The following is an 11,750-nucleotide window of genomic DNA, read 5'->3' on the forward strand; positions in this document are numbered from 1 at the left end:
GCACTGACAATTAAAAATACCTGAGGCTTTCTCTAATGAGTGACTTAGAATGAGAGAGAGAAAAAAAGAAAAAAGAAAGAAATCTCCTTTTCAGAGCCAGTCCCCAGTCCCCCAGTTTTGCCAGTTGAGAGCTGGAGTTGGTGCTTGGTTCTTGTGTCCCTTTATTGGGACACAACCCTTTTCCAGTATTTTGAGCTCAGCTGTCTCTAAAATTCCTCTGTTTTTGTTTATTTATTATTATTATTATTTATCCATCAGCACTGTCTCCTCTTTGCTGGGAGGAACTCAGGTTCCTTTCCTGTGTGCTCCAGGATTATCTGTGCTCATAGCTTGCATTCAGTATTCCAAATTTGTTAATTAAAACCACAATTGGAGCTTGGTTCATCTACCTTTCCTTGTTCCCAGGAGAGACTGCTGCTTTTACCCAGAGGGAAGAGTTCCATCTTAGCCTGCCATGCCGGTGGGGGATTTGTGAGCCTCTGCCATTTGGGGGGCTTTACTTACAGTTCTACATTGTGGTGTCAGTCCTTTCATTCCTACCAGTCTAGACACAGATGTCCCCCAAACAATTGTTCCAGACTATTTACTGGTTGTTCCTGGCTATTTACTAGTTGCTCTAGAGGGCTAACTAAATTCACACCTCCTTACACTGCCAGCTTGATCCAGCTCTCTTAAATCAGTCTTTTGCCATTGACACTATTGAGGCTTTTAAATTCAGTAACTGAATGATGACTTCATTTGGTTAGCCCAACAACTCTGTCAACTGGAGATATTAAACATAAGGAATCTTTCTTCTTCTGATCCTGTTGTAGCTTTTTCTTCATCTCAGCAACATGAAAGTAAAGCCAAAAACATTAGGACTCGAAGGTGAATAAAGGCATTCATTTCATGGTAAACCTGTTCTTCTCGTACAATGAATGGTAAATCAGCTCTTTTCAAAAAACATTATGAACGAACTAAACATAACCAGTTTACCTCAATGATACAAACACAGTAGAAGCAAAAACATGAAGAACAAAAACATGTCCTCTAAAAGTATAATTTGTATACAGATGATTTAAGGTTTATATCAGTATATTAAATTACAAAGTAAAATGCAGGCCAAGCACCTTACAGAACTGAAAATGTCCTAAATAATAGGCGGCCTATATTCTTTCATGAATATCCTTCCTTAATGGTCTACCTCCTACTCATACTTACTCTTAAAAAATGTACATGTATATCACTCTTCACTGGAATCTTTCCCTGGAGATCTGCTTCCCAGAAACATTCTTTTATAAAAGGTCTAGGTAAGCAATAGTTGACACCAAAATGTGCCTTTGTTCCCCAGGAGGAAGCTTCAATACAAAACAGCTGTCAGCATCTTCCCCCTAAATAACAACCAGCAGCCGTGTGGGTCCTTAACTAAAACTTGCAGAGACCCCAATTGACTCTAAACTGATGCACCTACAATTAGAGAGATTTATGAATACCTTCTGTCAATCCATAGATGTAGAAACAAAAAACAAACTACAGAAAGAAGACACACTTGTTTTAAACCAACAAACAAATTAGCCAAAATACAGCCCATGATATATATTACTTTTATAACCATAGCTTAAGACTCTAAAAATTGTCATTTTTCAAAACTATAAGTAATGAATTTATAAAAGGTTTCTGTTTCCAAAGATGTTATTGGGGTCCACATAGTCATTAACAGAGTCAGCATCCCAAAGCCAACATCAGAGATACCCTCCTGTAGCCACCACTTCCGTAACTTGCCCATTCCATGGTGATGTGACAGGCTCCCACCATTAGTGAGGACTCTTTCTCTAGCAGCTGCTTCAGTTTGTTCAAACATAGTCAGTGGGTCACTAATTCCCCTATAGTTGAAGGCAAAATAGAAATAGATACATGTATCTGTATCATAAGTCTGCATCACCCTGCATGTAGAAAGAGGAACAAAGTGAGCACCCTTCTCTGCATTCTCTTGTTATTCTTTCTTTTATGTTTCTAGAGCTCCACAATCCTGTATCAAGGAGCAGAAGTCTCAAAGAATTCTTCTAATACATAGTATTCCAAACCCAAGCCTCAAATGTATCCAACGACATAGGTTAGCAAATAACCTCTCTGTCCATTATTCTCACCAGCTGCCAACTCACCGAATTTTGCTGCAGTGTCCTACACTTTCTTTTCATGTTGAAGAATCTTCTTACCACCATCCTCAAATGGTAATGTAGCGACACTTAGGTGATTGGGATCAAATCCTTTAAACTTTGTATTATAAAACTTTTTCAATCCATCCAAAGATGATGTAAAAATAGAGGAGACCTGAGGTTTAAGAGCATGACCAAAATGAAACTGCTGCTTGTCCATGAGGTGAATAGATGCAGGAACACATCCCTGTTTTGAAATTTCTCTTAAACAAGCTACTTCTTGTTCAAAATTAGGGAGAGCTACTGAACCATACTTTTGGTGTGCAGGGATTGGTCTTATTTTTATTGTTGCTTCTGTTATCATGCCAAACATTCCTTCAGATCCCATGATGAAATGATGGATATCAGGTCCGTGACTGCTTTTTTCTATTGTATCTATAGGTGTTACCATTTTTATATGAACCACCAGATCCTCAATATTGCCATAGTTATTCTTAACACCTGATGCCCTAGTAGATACCCATTCTCCCACAGTGCTGAATTCCAGGGAATCTGGCTCATGACCTGTACAATAACCACTTTCTTTAAGCTGTCTTTCCAACACTTGTCCAGTTAAGCCAGCCTCTACATAAGCCATCAGAGTATTTTCATTGATTTATAGGATTTGGGTCATTTGTGAAGTGTCCAAATAATTGTTCTTGTCTTATCTGCAGGACACATGAAACACTTGTCCCTCCACCAACTGGTGTGATACAAAAATTATATTTGCATGCTAGATTCCCAATCTTAACTACATCATCATGACATGTCGGCCATAAAACTGTATCAGCCATTGATGAAACATTCCTTCCCTGAGCAAATATATTTCTTGAAGACAATGACCATGAGCTCTAAATACTTGATCATTTGCTTCTTGTGAATATGACCTATTAGGTTTTTTAAGGTCATGAAGAAAATCTTCATTTACAATAGAGGAGGTGTATCACTAGGATTAAAGAATGCTTTAGAGGTAGTTTTATGCTCCCAACATACTCCAAGGTTATTTTGGACCCAATCTTTAAAAGTTGATAAAATCATGCCACTAAGAAAGTACCATTTCCCAGTCAACTCATTGTAGGCCTTCCTATTGATGAAGAACTTGGAATCATTTTATCCCTATCCATTCCATTTCATAACTTCTTGCAGCTTCTTGGGAATGGTGTTTGTCTTCTGTGCAGTGGGAGTAGCCATGGGTGCTACGGTGCCCGTGAATAGGGCTCTCCCAACTTTGCACTGGTGCCCAGAGCCTCCCAGAGCCAACCCAGCAGATGGCCCCACAGAACCTGCAGTCTCTGAGCATCGTGGCCAGGCTCCATGTTCTGGTCTCTGTCTGCAGCAGAGCTAGGGCCCGCACCCATCCCACCTGCTGCAGGCGCTGCCTCCTCCATGGCTTCTGCCTTGTGCTGCCACCCAGGACCCCTGGGCACAGGTGATTGGATGCTCAGAGCCGTGCCTGGAGTGCCCGTTCACTGAGGAGCATCCCTGCAGCCATCCCAGCGACTGGCACACTACAGATTTTTGCATGTTGATGTCGTAACCTGCCACTTTGTTGAATTTGTTTATTAGCTGTACTATCTTTGTTGTGGATTTTCCAGGATTCTCTCTCTCTCTCTCTAAAGCCCTGTCATCTTCAAATAGGGAAAGTTTTATTTCTTCCTTTCCAGTTTGGATAACTTTTTCCTAATCACTCTGGCAAGAACTTCCAGTACAATGTTGAATAACAGTGGTGAGAGTGTGCATCCTTGTCTTGTTACTTATCTTACAGGGTAAGCTTTCAGTCTTTTACCATGATGATGATACGGGTTTTTCATATGTGCCTCTTATTATGTTAAAGATGCTTCCTTTTATTCTTAGTTTCCTGAGTGTTTTTATCAGGAGGAGCTGCTAAATTTTGTCAAATGCCTTTTCTGAACCAATTGAGATGATCATGTAGGGTGTTTTTGTTGTTGTTGTTCCATTAATGTGATGTATTATGTAATTGATTTTCATATGTTGAATCACCCTTGTATATCACCCTTCTAATACCTGGGATAAATCCCACTTGATCATGTTGTATAGTTCTTTTTTTAAAAAAATTCAGTTTTAATGAGATATATTCACATACCATACAGTCATCCATGGTGTACAATCAGCTGTTCACAGTACCATCTTACAGTTGTGCATTCATCACCCCAATCTATTTTTGAACATTTCCTTACACCAGAAAGAATCAGAATCAGAATAAAAAATAAAAATAAAAAAAGAACACCCAAATCATCCCCCTCATCCCACCCTATTTTTCATTCAGGTTTTGTCCCCATTTTTCTACTCATCTTTCCATATATTGAATAAAGGGGGTGTGATCCACAGGGTTTTCACAATCACACTGTCACCCCTTGTAAGCTACATTGTTGTACAATCATCTTCAAGATTCAAGGCTACTGGGTTGGAGTTTGGTAGTTTCAGGTATTTACCTCTAGCTATTCCAATATATTAAAACCTAAAAAGTGTTATCTATATAGTGCATAAGAATGTCCACCAGAGTGGCCTCTCGACTCCATTTGGAATCTCTCAGCCACTGAAGCTTTATTTTGTTTCATTTTGCATCCCCCTTTTGGTCAAGAAGATGTTCTCAATCTCATGATGCTGGGTCCACATTCATCCCCTGGAGTCATATCCTGCATTGCCAGGGAGATTTACATGCATGGGAGTCAGGTCCCATGTAGAGCGGAGGGCAGTGAGATCACCTGCCAAGGTGGCTTAGTTAGAGAGAGAGAGGGCCACATCTGAGCAACAAAGAGGCACTCAGGGGGAGACTCTTAGGCACAATTATAAGGAGGTTTAGCCTCTCCTTGCAGCAACAAGCTTCACAGGGGCCAGCCCAAGACAGAGGGCTCAGCACATCAAGCCGTCAGTCTCCAGTGTTTGTGAGAACATCAGCAACAATCCAGGTGAGTAAGTCCAGCACCTCTGCATTCTCCCCCAGCTCTTCAGGGGGCCCCAAATAGATATATATATATTCTCCACCCAAATTACTTTAGGATGTGCTGCCATTTCATTCTAATCTATATAGACCTACCATATCTCACTTCCTATTGAAAATTCCATGTAATTGTAGTGTTTGAACAAACTGACTTTAGAAGTTATATTGTTTAGAAAATATAGATCCTACACCAAATAAACATCTCTTCCCTTGGGCTCATATGGAAGTTGAAGTTTGAACACAATCAGTTTCAACCCTTACCCTTTGTCCCTATTTGCTCTAGTCTTAACCAGAACTGCTTCATTCATATCTCTAATTGAAGTCTGGGCTCTAGTTCAGCTTTTTTTTTTTTTTTTTTAACAGTTGCTGTATGTGTTAACACTGATATTCATATCTGCCAAGCTCAAGCTCTGAGTTTCAGGTGTAACACAGATACTCAGTGTTCCAGAGACCAATCAGGTTTCACACTAAGGGATCAACATCTCAGAGTTTGGAGATAGCCATCACAATTCGGGAATAGATTTGACTGCTGAAAGAACTTACAGTCTAGGGACCATTACAATAATCATTTCCCTGTTAGGCTGTGCTCTAAGATAAAATTCTGAGTTTTCACATTGTGGTTAGTCCATATTGGTAAGGCATTATAGTGTTTGCCTTGGTTTCTGGTGTACTTCACTCAACATGCTGTCTACAGGATCCATTCACCTCCTTGCATGTCTCACAGCTTCACTCCTTCTCTTAGTTGCTCAATATTCCACTGTATGAATACATCAGAGTTCACCATTCTGTACTTCAGTCAGGGTACCCCTAGGCCACCTCCATCTACTGCAAATCATGAATACTGCCTCCATGAACACCAATGTGCAAATGCCATTCGTGTCTCTGCTCTTGGATCTTCCAAATACATACCACAGAATGAGATTGTAGGACCTTATGGCTCCACATACTTAGCTTCTGGTGGAGCCACCACAGTGACCTCCAGAAAGGCTACACCATTCTGCCTCCTCAACAGTAAATAGGCACATCCCTCTCTCCATGTTTTCTCCAGCACTTTTACCTCTATTTATGTTTTTTCCTACAATCTTATAGAGAAATATTCACATAACATACAACCATCCACAGTGTACAATCAGTTGTTCACGGCATCATCACATAGTTGTACATTTATCACCACAGTTAGCACTTGAACATATTGATTATTATGAAAATGTGTGGGTTTGTTTGGTGAAAAATAAAAAAGTAATAAAAAGAAAGATAAAAATGTCATACAATACAATATAATAGTAAGGACAAAAAAATAATACCACTACCAAGAATCTTGTATCCCTCCCTTATATCCCCCTCTCATATATATTTAATTTTGGTTTATTGCCTTTGTTACATTTAATGGAAGCATTTTGGAATGTTACTGTTGACCATAGACTCCAGTTTGCTTTGATTATGTTTTTTCCCAAATACCATCCCTTTTTCAACACTCTGCATGGTTGACATTCATTTCGTCTCTCACATGTGAGAACGTTTTAATATTTGTACATTTAGCGACAGTCATTGTCTATTCCAGTTTTTGCCAAGTTATACAGTCTCAGTCTTCATCATCTATCTTTACCTCTGGTGTCATACATTCCCCTATCCCACCTCTTTCAGCTTTACTCACAGGCATCTTTGTTCCATGTACTTACAATATTGTGCTACCATTACACAGTATTATGCTATCTATTTCTGGATCTATACAATCAATCCTGCTGAACATTTCTGTAAACCTTCGGCATCAAATGCCTGATCTCTACCCTCTTTCTATCTCCTGGTAGCCTGTGTTATCAGCTTTTAACTCTCAAAGTTTGCTCATTAGTGTTATTTTATATTAGTGAGACCATACTGTAGTTGTCCTTTTGTTTTTAGCTAACTTCACTCAACATAATGTCCTCAAGGTTCATCCATGTTATTATATGTTCTGTGTCTTTGATATGTCTTACAGCTGCATAATATTCCATCATGTGCATATACCACAGTTTGTTTATCCACTCATCCATTGATGGACATTTGGGCTGTTTCCATCTCTTGGCAATCGTGAATAATGCTGCGATAAACATCAGTTTACAAATGTCTGTTTGTGTCTTAGCTTTCAATTCCTTTGAGTATATACCTAGCAATGGAAGAGCTGGGTCATACGGCAAATCTATACGTAGCTTCCTGAAGAACCTCCACATTGTCTTCCAGGGTGCTTGCGCCACTCTACTTTCCCACCAGCAATGAATAAGTGTGCCTCTTTCTCCACATCCTCTCCAGCACTTATAATTTTCTGTTTTTTGGATAATGGCTATTCTGGTAGGTGTGAGATGGTATCTCATTGTGGTATTGATTTGCATTTCCCTAATAGTCAGTGAGGTTGAGCATTTTTTCATATGTTTTTGAGCCATTTGTATTTCCTCTTCAGAAAAATGTCTGTCCATGTCTTTTGCCCATTTTTAAATTGGGTTGTTTGTCTTTCTTTTGTTGAGTTGCAGGATTGCTTTATATATTTGGGATATTAAACCCTTATCTGATATGTGGTTTCCAAATATTGTCTACCATTGTATAGGCTGCCTTTCAATTTTTCTAACCAAAGTCCTTTGATGTACAAAAGTGTTTGATTTTGAGGAGATCCTATTTGTCTATTCGTTCTTTGGTTGCTCACGCTTTGGGTGTAAGGTTTAGGAAACCACCTCCTATCACAAGACCTTTAAGATAGTACCCTATGTTTTCTTCTAAGAGTCTTATGGTCTTAGTGCTTATGTTTAGGTCTTTGATCCAATTAGAGTTAATTTTTTATAAGGTGTGAGGTAGGAATCCTCTTTCATTCTTTTGGAAATGTATATCCAGTTCTCCAAACACCATTTATTGAAGAGGCTGCTCTGTCACAGTTGATTTGGCTTGACTGCCTTATCAAAGATCAATTGTCCATAGATGCAAGGGTCTATTTCTGAAAACTCAATTTGATTCCAATGGTCAGTATCTCTGTCCTTATGCCAGTACCATGCTGTTTTGAGCACTATAGCTTTGTAATATGCTTCAAAGTAAGGTAGTGTGAGACCTCTCAGTTCATGCCTCTTTCTCAAGATATTTTTGGCTATTCAGTGCACCTTGCCCTTCCAAATAAATTCAGTTATTGGTTTTTCTATTTCTGCAAAGTAAGTCGAGATTTTAATTGGTATTGCATTGAATCTATAAATCAGTTTAGGTAGAGTTGACATCTTAATTATATTTAGTCTTCCAATCTATGAACATGGTATGTTCTTCCATTTTTTAGGTCCTGTTCTACTTTTAGCAGTTTCTTGTAATTTTCTTTGTATAGGTCTTTTGTGGCCTTCATTAGGTTTATTCCTAAATACTTGATTCTTTTGGTTGCCATTGTAAATGGAATTATTTTTATTTCTTCCTCTTGTTGCACGTTACTTGTGTATGAGAACACTACATTTTTTCACATGTTGATTTGTAGCCTGCCACTTTGCTGTATTCACTGATTAGCTCTAATTGCTTTGCTGTAGATTTTTCTGGATTTTCTACATATAGAATCATGTCGTCTGCAAACAGTGAAAGTTTTACTTCTTCCTCTTCAATTTGGATGCCTTTTATTTCTTTTTCTTGACTGATTGCTCTAGCTAGAACTTCCAGCACAATGTTGAATAACAATGGTGACAGTGGGCATCCCTGTCTTATTCCAGATCTTAGAGGGAAAGCTTTCAGTCTCTCCTCATCGAGTACAATGTTAGCTGTGGGTTTTTCATATATTGTATTTATCATATTGAGAAAATTCCCTTCTATTCCTATCCTTTGAAGTATTTTCATCAAGAAAGGATGTCAAATTTTGTCAAATGCCTTTTCTGCATCAATTGAGATGAACATGTGGTTCTTTTGCTTTGAGTTATTGATGTGGTGTATTACATTAATTGATTTTCTTGTGTTGAACCAGCCTTGCATACCTGGAATAAACCCCACTTGGTTGTGGTGTATAAATCTTTTAATGTGCTGCTGGATTCAATTTGTGAGTATTTTGCTGAGGATTTTTGTGTCTATATTAATTAAAGAGATTGGTCTATAATTTTATTTTTTTGTAGTATGTTTGTCTCATTTTGGTATTAGGGTGATGTTGGCGTCATAGGATGAGTTGGGTAGTTATTGTAGTAGTGAATTGGGTAGTGAATTGTTCTTCAATTGTTTTGAAGAGTTTGAGCAGGATTGGTAGAATTCACATGTGAAGCCATCTGTTCCTGGGCTTTTCTTTTTTGGGAGCTTTTTGATGACTGACTCAATATCTTTGCTTGCGATTGGTTTGTTGAGGTCCTCTATTTCTTCTTGGGTCAATATTGGTTGTTTATGCTTTTCTAGGAAGTTGTCTAGTTCGTGGAAGTTGTCCAGTTTATTAGCATATAGTTGCTCATAGTATCTTCTCATTATCTCCTTTATTTCTGCAGGGTCAGTAGTTACGTTTCCTTTCCCATTTCTGATTGTATTTATTTGCATCTGCTTTTTTTTTTTTTTTTATTAGCCTAGCTAGAGGTCTATCAATTTTGTTGATTTTCTTGAAGAACAAGCTTCTGGTTTTGTTGATTCTCTCTATTATTTTCCTGTTCTTGGTTTCATGTATTTCTGCTCTGATCTTTGTTATTTCTTTCCTTCTGTTTGCTTTGGGGTTTATTTTCTGTTCTTTCTCTAGTTCTTCCAGATGGACAGTTAATTCCTCAATTTTTGCTCTCTCTTCTCTTTTAATATAGGCATTTAAGGCAATAAATTTCCCTCTCAATACTGCCTTTGCTGCATCTTATAAGCTTTGATATGTTGTATTTTCATTGTCATTTGCCTGGAGGTATTTACTAATTTCTCTTGTAATTTCTTCCTTTACCCACTGGTTTTCTGAGTGTATTGTTTAGTCTCCATATATCTGTGAATTTTTCAGTCTTCTGACTGATTTATTTCCAACTTCATTCCATTATGATCTGAGACAGTGTTTTTTATAATATCAGTATTTTTAAATTTGTTGAGGCTTGCTTTGTGTGACCCAGCATGTGGTCTATCCTAGAAAATGTTCCATGAGCACTTGAGAAGAATGTGTAGCTTGCTGTTGTGGGGTGTAGTGTTCTATAAATGTCTAGTTCATTTAATATACACTTCATCATCTCCATTTCCTTATTGATCCTCTGTCTATATGTTCTATCCATTGATGAGAGTGGTGTATTGAAGTCTCCAACTATTATTGTGTAGTTATCTACTTCTCCTTTCAGTGTTCTCAATGTTTGCCTCATGAATTTTGGGGCACTCTGGCTTGGTGCATAAGTGTTTATGACTGTTATGTTTTCTTGATGAATTGACCCTTTTATTAATATATAATGTCCTTCTTTGACTCTTTTAATTGTTTTACTTTTGAAGTCTACTTTGATATTAATATAGCTACTCCCGCTTTTTTCTGGTTGCTGTTTGCATGAAATATCTTTTTCTTCTAAACTTTCACTTTCAGCCTATTTTTGTCCTTATGTCTAAGGTGAGTTTCTTGTAGACAGCATATAGATGGGTCCTGTTTTTTAATCCATTCTTCCAGTCTGTGTCTTTTTATTGGGGAGTTTATTCCAGTAACATTAAGTATTATTACTGTAAGGTCAGTACTTTCTTCTATCATTTTGTTTTTTGGATTTTATATGACATATCTCATTTTTTCCTCTCTCTTTTTACCTTTCTTGATGATCTTCATTTCCATACTCTTCTCCAAACCTCTTTCTCCTGTCTTTTCCTATCAGCCTGTAGCACTTCCTTTTATTATTTCCTGTAGCACCAGTCTTGTATACACAAACTCTGTCAGTGTCTGTTTGTCTGAAACTATTTTAATCTCTCCCTCATTTTTGAAGGACAGTTTAGCTGGATATAGAATTCTTGGTTGGCAGTTCTTCTCTTTTAGTATGTTAAATATATCATACCACTGTCTTCTCACCTCCATGGTTTCTGCAGAGAAATCTGTGCAGTCTTATTGAGCTTCCCTTGTGTGTGATAGATTGCTTTTCTCTTACTGCTTTCAGAATTCTCTCTTTGTCTTTGACACTGGACAATCTGATCAGTAAGTGTCTTGGAGTATGTCTATTGGGGTCTGTTCTGTTTGGGGTGCACAGTACTTCTTGAATCCCTAATTTTTCTGTAGATTTTGCTGATCTCAGCTGCTCCACATGTTCATGAGTGTTGCATGTAGTTTGTCCAATCTCAAATTCCTCTGTGGTGTATGGTCCACACAATTCCTGGCTTTCTACCAACTACCCCAGAGAGTAAGTACAACCTAGACCTCACCACTCTGCCATCTTGCCCTGCTCTGTGTATAGTTCTTTTAATGGGGTAGGATTTGGTTTGCTAGTATTTTGTTGAGGATTTTTACGTCTATATTCATGAAGGCTATTGCTCTGTAATTTTCTTTTCTTTTGATATATTTATCTGGATTTTGTATGAGGGTGATGCTGGCCTAATAGAATAAGTTGGGAAGTGTTCCATCCTCTTCAAGTTTTTGGAAGATTTTGAGAAGTATTGGTGTTAATTCTTCTTTGAATGTTTTGTAAAATTTACCTGTGAAGCCATCTGGTCCTGGGCTTTTCTTTCTTGGG

General features: G+C 38.0%; 1 pseudogene; it reads right to left on the reverse strand.

The window, feature by feature from the left end:
* Positions 1-1,643: 1,643 nt before the first annotated feature.
* LOC119518864 lies at positions 1,644-3,616 on the reverse strand (annotated as a pseudogene).
* Between the last annotated feature and the right edge of the window lie 8,134 nt (positions 3,617-11,750).

The sequence above is a fragment of the Choloepus didactylus genome, chromosome 22 (genome assembly GCF_015220235.1).
Source record: "Choloepus didactylus isolate mChoDid1 chromosome 22, mChoDid1.pri, whole genome shotgun sequence".
NCBI lineage: Eukaryota > Metazoa > Chordata > Mammalia > Pilosa > Megalonychidae > Choloepus > Choloepus didactylus.